Genomic DNA, 13,812 nt, shown 5'->3' on the forward strand with positions numbered 1-13,812 from the left:
GTGGGAGCCCTATGTATTCCATTTCTTCCCCAGTTGAACTCTAGGCTAAGAAGAAAAAAAGAAAAGAAAAAGAAAAAAAAAAAAAAGAGGGAGGCTGTTTGGTCAAGTAGTATCTGTTCTCAGCAGTTCTTTGACATAGGAATTCCTAAGTTCTTCATCTTTGGGTGAATTTTAATGAGAGTCCAAGATAGACAATGCGCAACTGCTGTGTGTCTGTGTGTGTGTGTGTGTGTGTGTGTGTGTGTACACGTGCGCACACGCGCACCTCAGTACTCATCCTTGGAAACTGGAGAAAATCAAACCTATGAATTTTCCCTTAAATCTTGCCTTCCTGTCACCCCATTGCTCTGATGACTGAGGTGTTAAGTCACTAGAAACAATTAGTACTATCTTAAGTTCTTGACAAGTGACGTTCATGTCTTTCCATGGACTGAAATACCCAGTACCCCGGTTCAGAATGAAATTTGCAGTTACAAGGAAATAAAACCCAGAAATTTTGTAAACAACAGAAGAGAGGGATGTACTGCAGGGTATCTATCCACTTTTTGACAGAGGCTCCTGGTCTCAGAAATGAAGACCTCTGCAGAAAAGAATAGGAAGCCTCTAAATGAACTCAGCTTCACTCTTTCTTAGTAAGAGGCTGGAGAGGCATCCTGGCCTCACATAGTCCAGTGAAAACCAACTGGACTGCTGTCCATCTGTTTATCAGTTCTAAGGTTTTCTCATTACCTCTGAATCTCTGAGTAGCATTCATGCTCTCTTGCATTACTGATGCCTTAAGACTGTATTGTGCCAAGAATTAGGTCCCATGAGAGGACTGAATGAGCTCTTCAATTAGTAGAATTATCCATGGACAATGTGCAGTCTGTGTACCTTGAGCCATCAACAAATAGTGATCAGAAGTTTGTCGACCTGGGGTTCTGAGGTCCTCATTGCAATAGACATTGCAGTCACCTGCACAGGATGCCAGTGACTTTCCAGTTTTCCCAAACACAGTGTTGCACAGTCTCTGCATCCTGATTTTAAATATCCCCGTGTATTCCAATGCCAGGTACATTTCTATTTTCAGTGCCTGCAGTCACTACACCCCTCTGTCATGCCTCTACTAAATTATATGTCCTCCCAGCCCAGGGTCTCGTGTCTTATTGGCAAAAGAAGTGGAACATTCCTTTTCTTCTCAGTATTGCTTTATTTCTGAGACTCTCTAGGTACATTCTTGATATCTCTGACTCTACTATTCTTCTATAGTAGAGTCAGAGATACTTGTTGTAAATAACTGTCTCACATATATACGCAATCAGATAAGTCAAAAATCTGCAGAGTAGACTGGGAAGGATGGATGTTTCCACTCTAATAAAAGGCAGTCTGGAGACAAAACTGCCACTTTTTGTGAAGAACCTCTATTTGCATGAGCCTACCACCCTATAGAGAGTAATCTGCTTTACTCAAAGACTACTGTTTGAACTGTCAATTTCATTTAAAAAACAAAAACAAACAAAAATCTTTCAAAGCAACATTTAGAGCATTTGATCCAATATTGGCACATCTCATGGCCCAGCCAGGATGACAAATAAAATAAAAATAGTCAATATAGATTCACTTATTATCAAGTTGAAAATTTAGGGTCAACACTCCAGCACATAGGCACAGGCAACTACTTTTTCAATAGGACCCCCAAAGCTCGGGATATATGGCAAATGTTAGTAAATGGGATGGCATCAAATTAAAAGTTTCTGAGCCTCAAAAAAAAAAAAAAAAACAGGAATATGTGAAAAAAGAACCCACTGAAAGAAAACATTGCTCTCTACTCTTCTGAGAGAACATGAATACCTAGAATACATAAAGAACTCTCAGAAGGTGGCCCTCCCTGCTGGGCGCACTGTGATGGCAATCCTGTTTTAGAGACACCCTGGAGAAGTGGGCTTACTCCTCCAGCCCTAAGCAGTGGCCTAGTCTCTGAGGCCTTGAGCTGCACCCTCATGTCTGAGATTTGTTCCATGTCAGGTGTGTCCAGTGAAACAGAGGAGACAACCTCATTCCCACAGGCCTATGATCTCTGGGCCCACCATGAGAAAGGCAGCCCTGCTGATCTCTGAAGTCAATACATGTTTGGAACTGAACAGCTCTCTCCTATCATCCTGTGAAGCCCTGACTTCCAATACTCCATTTTTGTTCTATTTCTGTCCTCTTCAATCCCAGCTGGCAGTGTTTCTGCTAGCATAGCACCCTATCTTCTCCTGGCTTTAGCTAAGATGACGGATTAGTTCTGTGGTTCACATCCATAGTATCTTATCAAATTATTTTCCAGCCACATACATCCTTGGTGTTCTCATTAAAATATGCTTTTTCATTTTTTGAAATACAGATTGGCTGAGAATTTTTCCAAACCTTTAAGTTCTGTTTTTATTTTTTTCTTAACAATCCTTCAATTTATCTCTCTCAACTTATATTTTACTGTAAGTAGTAAGGAGAAATCTGGCTGCACTCTCAAAGCCATGCTTCAAAATTTCTTCAGCTAACTATCCAAGTTTATGACTTGCAGTAGCTACTTTCCAAAAAACACTAGAACACAATTAGAAAGCTTTTATCACTTTATAACAAAGATTATCTTCCAGTTTCCAACATCATGTTCCTCCTTTATGTCTGAGTCTCACCAGAATCAGCTGTAACATCAATATCCCTGCCAACAAAATTGTGAAGGAAATCTAAGCTTTTGCTAGCATGCACCTTAAAAATTTCCCAGCCTCCATCAATCATCCAGTGCCATTGCTACTTCCACATATTTAGGTATTTGTTACAGCAGAATCTTAAATCTATCTTAGTCTTCTAGGGATACTATAACAAAATATCATGAATTATATGATTTTTTAATAAAAAGAATTTATTTTCTTACTGTCCTGGGGGCTGGTAGTTCAAGATCAAGGTGTCAACAGGTTTGTCCTGAGGCCTCTCCTTGTAGTTTACAGATGTCCTCTTTTTCCCTGGGTCCTCGCATGTCCTCCTCTGTGTGCACCCATCCTGGGTGTTTTTCCATCTTCTTAAAAGTTCACCAGTTATATTGGATTAGTGCCCCATCCCCATGGCTGCATGTAAGCTTAATTACATCTTTAAACACTGTTTATACCAAATGCAATCATATTTGGAATTAGGGCCATGACATTTGAATTTGAAAAGACACAATGTATTCTATAAAAGCTACCATACTTCACAACACTTTCATGTAATTGTTAATGTACTAATGGAGGTATACTTTGGCGGGGGGGGGGGGGGGGGGAGCGGGGGGGGGCGCTAGGGATTAAACCCTGGAGGTATACATTTTAAAAACGGCACATCTCACATAAAGATCACAATTAGAAATTTTGAACAAAATGGCTGAGCATGGTGGCACATGCCTGAAAATCCCAGCAGCTCAGGAGGCTGAGACAGGAGGATCATGAGTTCAAAGTCAGTCTCAGCAATTTAGTGAGCTCCTAAGCAGCTTAGTGAGGCCCCATCTCTAAAGAAGCGATGGGAATATGGCTCAGTGATTGAGCTCCTCCACGTTAAATCCCTAGTACCAAAAAATAAAAATAAATAAAACCAGAAAGAAAGAAACTTTGGAAAAATGTAAAAAAACGAGTAAACCTAAAGGAACTATAAAGCAACATCAACAATAAAAATTACTGAATCAATATTTGGAAGAAGGGAACAAACATCAATTGGGGGCAAACATCAGTATCAACTGACATTGGGTGGGATATTTAAAACTCAGCAACATATACTTACTCATTCAAAGAACATAAAGAATGATTTGGTACTACCAGACAAGTTGGAAAGTGATGGGAGAATCAGAGAGAATTAAGTCCCAAATTGTATATATAAACTCTGACCAAATTTCTGAAGTGCATAATTTGAGACAGATGTCAAGCAGTCCAGAATAGCCTACCAGAACTGAACAGAAATTTCAGCTGGTGCATGCTGCAATAGAGAATTTAGAATTGAGTGAAACCCAGTTAACTTCCTGAAAAAATATTCTTCAGAGTATCCCAGATCATTAGATCTCATTCATATTTCCCAAGATACACTGTAAAATCATTGAAAATACAAAGAAACAAGACAGCATGACCCATACACAAGAGAAAAGGTAGTTAATGGAGACCAACACCAAAATCAACTAGATGTTGGACTTAATAGACAAGGACTCACTATAACTAATATAGCCAGGATAAAAGATGAATAAACATTATAAAATTACAATGATGAATAAATAAGAAATGTTAGAAAAAATTACTATTATTTAACTGAAATAGTGAAACTTAAAAAAAAAAAAAGAACCAGGATCAAACTAAGAAAATTTTGAAGTCATAAAGAAATACTATCAGAACTTAAAGATTGATCATTAAAAGCTGTGTAATCTGATAATAATGAACAGAGTCTCCAGTGACATACAGACAATTACCAAGAGGGACTAGAGTTATGGCTCAAGGGTAGAGTGCTTGCCTGGCATGTCTGAGGCCCTGGGTTTGATCCTCAGCACCATATAAATATATTTATATTTAAAAAAGAAGAAGAAAATAAAAAATAACTTAACTCACGGAAAGTCATAAAACACAGCAGAAATAAACCATAAACTAGCTGAGTTGAATGAGGAAAAAGGGGGATTCATATCCCTCATGCGCATTTTTGCAGCAAAATCTTCAATAAAATACTAGCAAACCAAATTCAGCAGCCCATTAAATGGATCATACACCAGTATCAACTGGAAATGATTCTTAAGGATGGTTCAACATATATAAACCAATAAATGTGATAAACCAGATTTACAATACAAAGAAGAAAAGAACAGGATCATCTCAATAGACTCAGAAAAAGCATTTTACAAGTTCAATGTCCCTTCAGGATTAAAAACTCAACAAGTTAGGTAAACAAAGAACTTCTCTCAACATAGGAAAGACCTATAACTAACATCAAAACCAATGGGGAAAACCTGAAAGTTTTACCTAAAAGTGGAAAGGTTATCCACTCTTACCACTTCTATTTAGCATAGTAGAATTCCTTGCCACAGGAATTAAATAAGAAAAAGAAACAAAGGTCTCTAAATTGGTAAAGAAGGACTAAAAAAAAAAGTATATCTGTTTGCAGGAAATGTGATTATATATTTATGAGCATTAAATTTCAAAAAAGTTAGAATAAACCAATTCAATAAAATTGAAAGACACAAAATCAACATGTAAAAAATGGGGCACATTTATCCAGGCATGGTGGCATGTGCCTATAATCCTAGATACTGAGGAGGCTGAGATAGGAGAAATTGCAAATTCATTGCCAGTCTGGCTAATGTAGTAACTTAAATTTAAGACTAAGAACTGATAATGTAGCTCAATGATTAAGCACTCTTGGATTCAATCTTCAACATTACAAAAAAAAAAAAAAATGCTCACATTATTATACATAAATACCAATTATCCAAAATAAAATTAAGAAAAAGCACAATATCAACAAAAATAATAAAATAAGAAATGAAAGACCTATACTCTGAAAATTCTCAAACACAAAAACAGGAAAGTAAAGAAGACAAAGATAAGTGGGAATATATATTATATTTGTGACTGGAAGAAATAATATTGTTTAATCTCCATACTATTCAAAGTGAGCATAGATTTAATGTGCTCCTAAAAAATTCCCAATGGTGTGGCATTCTTTCAGAAACAGAAAAATATCCTAAAATTCTTATGGAACAGCAAAAGACTCCAAATAGTCCAAGCAATCTCATGTAAGAAGACCAAGGCTGGAGGCATCACACTTCCTGACTTAAAAATGCATAATAGAAGTACTCTAATTAAAAAAGTATGATGCTATCTAAAACAAACAGATGTACAGATCAATGGAACAGACTAGAAAGTCCAAAAATAAATTCTTGCATCTTTGGCCAACTAATCTTTGACAGGAGTACCAAGAGAAAAAAAAAAAAAGGACAGAAAAGCTTCTTTAATAAATGGCATCAGATCAACTGATATCCACATGTGGAATGGAATTGGAGCCTTGCCTCACACTACCTTTTGAACATGGTTTATCTCCCAAGGTCTCTTGGAGTGGTAATTTTGTCCGTATTGTGTCAATAATGAGACACTCTATGGACCTTGAAGAAGTGGGGCCTAGTGGAAGCCCTTAGGTCATTGAGCAGGGTATTAAGCAGTTTTTGTAGTATTGTAGCTGGGTGTGGTGGTTCACACCCATAATCCTAGTGTCTCAAGAGTTGAGGCAGAACTATCACAAGATCAAGGCCATCCTCAGCAACTTAGTAAGGTCCTGTGCAATTTAGCAAAACTTTGTCTTAAAATAAATTATAAAAGCCGGGTGTGGTTGCACATACCTGTAATCCCAGTGGCTCCAGAGGCTGAGACGGGAAGATCATGAGTTCAAAGCCAGCCTCAGCAAAAAGTGAGGCCCTAAGCAACTCAGTGAGACCCTGTCTCTAAATAAAATACAAAATACGGCTGGGAATGTGGCTCAGTGGTTGAGTGTCACATCTCACGACTAAACATCAAGGTCACTCCAGGTGAACTGGGCTACACGAAATAACCACACAGAGACATGGAAATACCTTTTTCTTTGGGTCCTGTGGTGGCTCCTCTGACCTTAGGGGTCCCTGTAAAGAGACAGAGCGAGGAGCATGTGCTGTACCCTTTTATGGGGAAGAAGCCACTCAAATGAGGCAAGGATTAAGATTACAAGGGAACAGATAAATTTAACTCAACCCCTCTGGGTGTGGCCTACTCATCTTATTTATCTGAGTCTTTCAGATCCCTGTGGTGCATCAGGACTTAAAGGTGCATGCATTTGGAGTGGCTCCCCACAGTTGAGTGCCCCTGAGTTCAATCCCCAGTATCAATCAATAAATAAATAATAAAAAGGGTTTTGATGTGGCTCAGTGGTTAAGTGCTGGGAGCCATTAGCCAAGTAGGTATGACAATTTCCTTGCCAGCGTACCCCATGTTGCTGACATGTTGCAGCGACATTGAATGTAGGTGACCTTGCTCAAGGACCAAGGCAGATTAGGGTGTTCCCGGTTTTAAGATAATCGTGTTTAGGGCGTTCCCAGTTTAGGTTCCAGGTTTAAGGTTTAAGATTATTCCTCCTGGGAATAGGGCGTATCCTGCTGCCTGAGTTCCCCTTGAGTTCTCACGGGATTCAGACAGTATATTTTGGAGATAGAAGCCCAGAGAACGTGGATTTGGGCAGAGGACGTGGATTTCCCCAGAACGTGATTGTAGACGGCTGGTGTGAGTTCGGGAATAAAGAGTTGCTGTTTGAATCTACAAGCTGTGTGGTGGCTCGTGATTGTGTGCCCAGCCAGACTGTGGCATTTGGCGTCCCGTGCGGGGAACTTCTGAAGCTTGGAGGTAAGTGAAATTGCTCGCCCCTGAGGAAGAGCGAAAGAATGGGTGACCAATTCAAAAAACAATGTGTTATTGTTTTGATTTATCTTGTTTTTGTTTCAAGCTGCCTATCCCTAGAAATTTCTCAGGCAAACTGGAAAAAATGGTTGACTAAAGGTTTGAAGTTTGTCGGCCCTGAGGAAGAGAAAATTGATACAATGATTTTTTATTCCGTTTTTGTTTCATTCAGTTTCGGCTTTGTTTTGTGCTATCTTATTGGGTTGCGTTATCTTTATAGTAGATTAGAAATTAGTAAAAAACAAACCGAAAAGATGTTAAGTAAATTGTTAGAGGTTCAGACCATGGAGAAAGACATTTTAGATCAAACAAAAGAGAAGGTCTCTCGAGCTAGTCAGACAGAGGAAGAAAATTTAAAGGAAAAGGGGTTGTTAGGAAAAAGGCCACAACAGGAGGCTGTTACTAACTCCGTTTTATCACAAGAGGGCGTAATTCAACCAACAGCCCCACCAATGGAGACAGCTGAGTGGCCCTCAAACCCCGTAGTTGATAAATGGGATCCTGAGACAGGACCTCAAAGATTAGCATGCCCTGTACTTGAACAGGCAGGAGGGCAGCGAATTCACCGTGCTTTAGATTTTAAAACAGTGAAGCAGTTAAAGGAGGCTGTAACAACCTATGGTCCCCAAGCTCCCTTCACGGTAAGCATGGTCGAGTCCATTACTAACTTGGACATGACACCAGCAGATTGGGCTAGCATGTGTAAATCTGTACTAAATGGAGGACAATATTTGTTATGGAAGGTTGCCAATGAGGAATTTTGCACGGAGACAGCTAGGCGAAATGCAGCAGCCGGTTACCCTCAAAGAAATCTAGATATGTTGTTAGGAAAAGGACCTTATGAGGGTCAACGGCAACAAATTGAATATGATCCTGCTATATATGCACAAATTGCTGCAGACGCAGTTAGGGCATGGAAGACTTTACAAGGACATGGAGATTTACAAGGTCAGCTATCTAAGGTAATACAGAGAGCTAATGAACCTTACGCTGACTTTGTAGATAGGCTAATTGAAACGGCTGCCAAAATTTTTGGGGATACAGAACAAGCAATGCCATTAATAAAACAACTGGCTTATGACCAAGCAAATCGTTGCTGCAGAGAGGTTATTAGACCATGGAGACATGAAGATTTAAACACATATATTAAATTATGTAGAGATATTAATGAACAAGGGCAAGTCTTGGCAGCTGCAGTACAACAGGCTTTAGATGCCAGGCCAAAAACATGCTATGATTGTGAACAAACAGGACATTTTAAAAGGAATTGCCCCATAGGAGAAGGGTTTAACAAAAGTAGGTATCAAAGGAATAGAATACCGGGTATTTGCCCACGATGCCGTAGAGGGAGACATTGGGCTAATGAATGCCGTTCTCAAACCACCATAGAAGGTACTCCCTTATCAAAAAACGGACAAAGACCAGGTATTTATCCACGATATCGTGGAGAAAGGCATCAGGCTCCATTGCCAAAAAACTGACAGGGGGGCCCAATGCCCCGGGGCCCACAACCACAAATCTACGGGGCAGTGGAGGAACCCAGCAACACCATCAGGCTAGTGCCCAGGACACATTGTCCATTAAATCCCTCATCAGACAAACCCGAGGAAGCGCAGGGTTGGACATCTGCGCCTCTGCCAGAGCAGTATTAACTCCAGAGATGGGAGTTCAAATCATTCCCACAGGAGTAAAAGGACCTCTTCCCCAAGGAACAGTAGGCTTATTATTGGGACGTAGTTCATCTACATTAAAAGGATTTATGATAAGTCCTGGGGTAATTGATCCCGATTATGTAGGTGAAATAAAAATTATAGCTAGTTCTCCAAGAGGTATATCAGTAATTTCACCTGGAGATAGAATAGCACAGTTGTTAATAATACCCAGCCTGCATAATAAATTTCCTAGTCATAGTGTAGAAAGAGGTTCCAGGGGATTAGGCTCCACAGGTGTAGATTGGGCTATGTTGTCTTTAAATTTAGATTCTCGCCCAATGCTAAAACTAAATATTCAAGGTCATGAGTTTAATGCTACTGGACACAGGAGCTGACCTTAGCATCATCTCTCGTCAAGAATGGCCAAAACATTGGCCATTACAACAAGCCACTCAAACGCTTCGAGGCCTAGGAGTGGCGACTAATCCCCATAGAAGTTCTATGATATTAGATTGGAAGGATCCTGAAGGATGTGAAGGAACTATACAGCCATATGTATTGGATCATCTTCCTATAAATTTATGGGGACGAGATGTCCTAGATCAATTAGGTTTGACGTTAACAAATAACATCAATCCTAATGCGCCCACTACTAGGGCTAAACAAGGCTTTAGGAAAGAAAAAAGATTAGGAAAACAAGGGCAAGGTATAGCAGCACCAGTACAAATAGATCAAGGAACAGACAGACATGGGTTGGATTTTCAGAAAGGGCCACTGAGACAATCAAAATTACTTGGAAATCAGAAAGACCAGTGTGGGTTCCTCAGTGGCCCCTGACCAAAGAAAAGACACAAGTAGCCCATGATCTGGTCAAACAACAATTAGCGGAAGGACATATACAACCTTCCATATCTCCCCATAATACTCCCATTTTTGTCATCAAAAAGAAATATGGTAAATGGAGATTATTGCAAGATTTAAGAGCCATTAATAATGAGATGGTTATTATGGGACCTGCTCAATCAGGGATTCCTCAATTGTCTGCTTTGCCAAAAACCTGGCATGTTTTAGCTATAGACTCATATAACAGGAATCCCATACAATCCACAGGGACAAGGCATAGTTGAAAGAGCTCATCAAACTATTAAAACATACTTATTAAAGCAAAAAGAGGGAATTGGAAAGGGGTATATCCCCCAAAGATAAACTTAAAATAACGCTTTTTACTCTAAACTTTTTAAATTTGGATTCATCAGGACTTAGTGCTGCAGAAAGACATATGTATCCAAAAAATGTACATAAGCCTAAAGTACTTTGGAAAGATATTCTAACAGGACAATGGAAAGGTCCTGACCCAGTGATTGTCTGGAGTCGGGGGTCTGTTTGTGTTTTTCCACAGGGAGAACAGCAGCCCATTTGGATTCCAGAGAGATTAACTAAAACAGTCTCTACAGATCGAAAAGAAGATGATTTGACTCAAATCCATAACAGCTGATATCCAGAACTCCAGCTTGGCCATTCTTACATCTGCGACAGTGATTAACCAGGATGCTTTTTTCAATAGCTATTTTATTATTGCATTTTTCCACATCATAAGGTTCTATTTTTATTTTTTGAGCTCATACAAACCTAGGTTAATGTTTTTCTGATCAGTTTTATTTTTTGACTGTGGAGTTTTTAAACATTGCAATGGAGATTTCACCTAGGTAAAACTACAAGGCCTTTACTATTTTCTTATGTGTTGTACGTTTGTGTACACTCTTGTGTTTTGTGTTGTATGTCTGTATGTGCGTATGTCCATATTTCTTATATGAGGAGCGCTCATGAAAAAATGGATCCGAATTATTATTATTTTTATTCACGTGATTTAAATGGTTTAATTTAAATTAGGTAAAAGGCTGTTAAGGATTGTTTTTAAAGGTGGTTAACAGATCTGTTTGTTTACTAGTTTAAATTAGGTAAAAGGCTGTTAAGGATTGTTTTTAAAGTAGGTTAACAGATCTGTTTGTTTACTTTCACCTTTCTTTTTCATTATATTTAATAATTCTTTTCAGGATAATGTCTCTCTAGCATCATTGCCAGAATTCCTATCTCCATCCCAGTGCCGGTGAAGAACTCAACAAGTAATGCTCAATCAAAGAGTCAACTTACTTTGGGAGGAAACGGATTTTGGGAGGAAATGGACATATTGATAGATTCCTCTGCTTTGAACTGCTTGCAGAACTTGCCTGGACTATGTAACTATCGTTTGGTGCAGCGAATTGTGGTAATGCTGGCATATCTTTGCTGATGGTGTCACTAGTGATGCAATTTTTATTTCCTTGCCAGCGCACCCCATGTTAATTGTGGTAGTGCTGACATATCTTTGCTGATGGTGTCACCAGTGATGCAATTTTTTCCCAAGGAGCCGTCAATTGGCTTGGTGTCGTGGCATTTCTGTATCCTCCTCCCTTCTGCTAATGATGGTCTAAAATTTGGGGGCCAATGGCTTATGCTGGACCGGTAGTCAGTGACGGGTATGATCCAATTGCAGTGGTATCAACCTAAGACAGGAGGCTGACGCCTAAAGGTCAGTTTTCCGATGACGGGTAAGAACCATACGTTGAATTGGACAACCTACCAGGCACGGTCCTTAAGCCACATTGCTTGTTGTTTAATTAATCAGAAGGGGGGAGATGCTGGGAGCCATTAGCCAAGTAGGTATGACAATTTCCTTGCCAGCGTACCCCATGTTGCTGACATGTTGCAGCGACATTGAATGTAGGTGACCTTGCTCAAGGACCAAGGCAGATTAGGGTGTTCCCGGTTTTAAAATAATCGTGTTTAGGGCGTTCCCAGTTTAGGTTCCAGGTTTAAGGTTTAAGATTATTCCTCCTGGGAATAGGGCGTATCCTGCTGCCTGAGTTCCCCTTGAGTTCTCACGGGATTCAGACAGTATATTTTGGAGATAGAAGCCCAGAGAACGTGGATTTGGGCAGAGAACGTGGATTTCCCCAGAACGTGATTGTAGACGGCTGGTGTGAGTTCGGGAATAAAGAGTTGCTGTTTGAATCTACAAGCTGTGTGGTGGCTCGTGATTGTGTGCCCAGCCAGACTGCGGCATTTGTGCCCAGCCAGACTGGCAGTTAAGAATCCCTGGGTTCAATATCCAGTACAAAAACAAACAACAACAATAAAAAACAGTTATTGTGGTATCCCTTCATTAGTTCTTATGAGTGCAAGTTGTTACAAAAGCAAACCTGAACTCTGAATTGCTCTTTGCCTTCTCATCTGACAATGTGATCTCTTGTTCCTGAACATGCCCCTGCCATTGTGATGTCCACTGCCATGATGGGATGTACCAACAGGCCCTTCTCAGAGCTGTCACAATGCTGTTGGAACTTTCAGAATCCAAAACTGCAAACTAAATAAATCTATTTCTTTTAAACATTCGTTCTCATGTATTTTATTATGGTAACAACAAACTCACTAATACACATGCACACACCATAGACAAAATTCAACTCAAAGGAGATCAAACAATTAAGCATGCGACTTGAAACTCTGAAAATGCTAAAAGAAAACCTAGGGGGAAAGCTTCATGCTGTGTTTAGGCAGTAATTTTTTTGGATATCTCCCAAACATGAGCTCTTTGTCTAACCCAAAGAAAATAGACAAATGAGATTATATGAAATAAAAAGCTTTAGCACAGCAAAGGAAACAATCAACAAGGGGTAGATATCACCTATGGAATGAGGGAAAATAGCTGCAAACCATACATGTAACTCGATAGGAAGAAAATAAGTTGATGTAAAAATGGACTGAAAACTTGAATAGACATTCCTCAAAAGAAGACATAAAAATAGTTCAATATTACTAATCATTAGGGAAACACAAATCAAAATCATAATGAGAAGTCACCCACACCTATTAGACTGGCAATTACCAAAAAAATGAAAGGTGAAAAGAATTGGTGGGGATGTGAAGGAAACAGAAAGGTGTCACCAAGTTGTTTACTAGGGCCTAGCTAGGGCTGGCCTTTAACTTATCATCCTCCTGTCTCAGCCTTCTGAGTCGCTGGTATTACAAGATGTACCACCACACCCAGCTCATGTAATTTACTGAATATTATACTGAAAGTAAAAAAAAAAAAAAAAAAAAAAAAAAACCAGAATTGTTGTATGGCTATACTTCTGCAGAATTATGAAATCAAAAATTATTAAGTTGAACCATCATAATTGGTGGACCATCTGGACTTTGGACTTCTCCTCTATCACTATAAGCTGTAAGGTGAACTGGCAACTTAAAAAAACAGGAATGAGGGGCTGGGATTGTGGCTCAGTGGTAGAGCACTGGCCAAGCACGGGCGGGACCTGGGTTGGATCCTCAGCACCACATAAAAATAAAGGCATTGTGTTGTGTCCATCTACATCAAAAAATAAATATTAAAAAAAAAAACAGGGATGAGGCAGAGTATATAGAGATTTCCAATGAAAGAGAATCACTGTGGAAATAGAAAAGGATGTCAAATCAGATTTTTATACTATGTTCACTTACAGAGATTGTTACTATTACTTTTAAAATCTACATATGATACCGAAGCTGGTCCAAAATAAAGTGGGGAAGAAGAGAAATAGGGAAGAAGGGTGAATTCTATCAAAATAGAAAATTATTGGAGTAGTGGAAAGGGATTGATGGGGAGAGAGGAGGAACAGGATAAGGGAAAATGGTGGAATGAACCTGAC

Source organism: Marmota flaviventris, chromosome 9, assembly GCF_047511675.1.
Source record: "Marmota flaviventris isolate mMarFla1 chromosome 9, mMarFla1.hap1, whole genome shotgun sequence".
In the NCBI taxonomy this organism is placed as follows: Eukaryota; Metazoa; Chordata; class Mammalia; order Rodentia; family Sciuridae; genus Marmota; species Marmota flaviventris.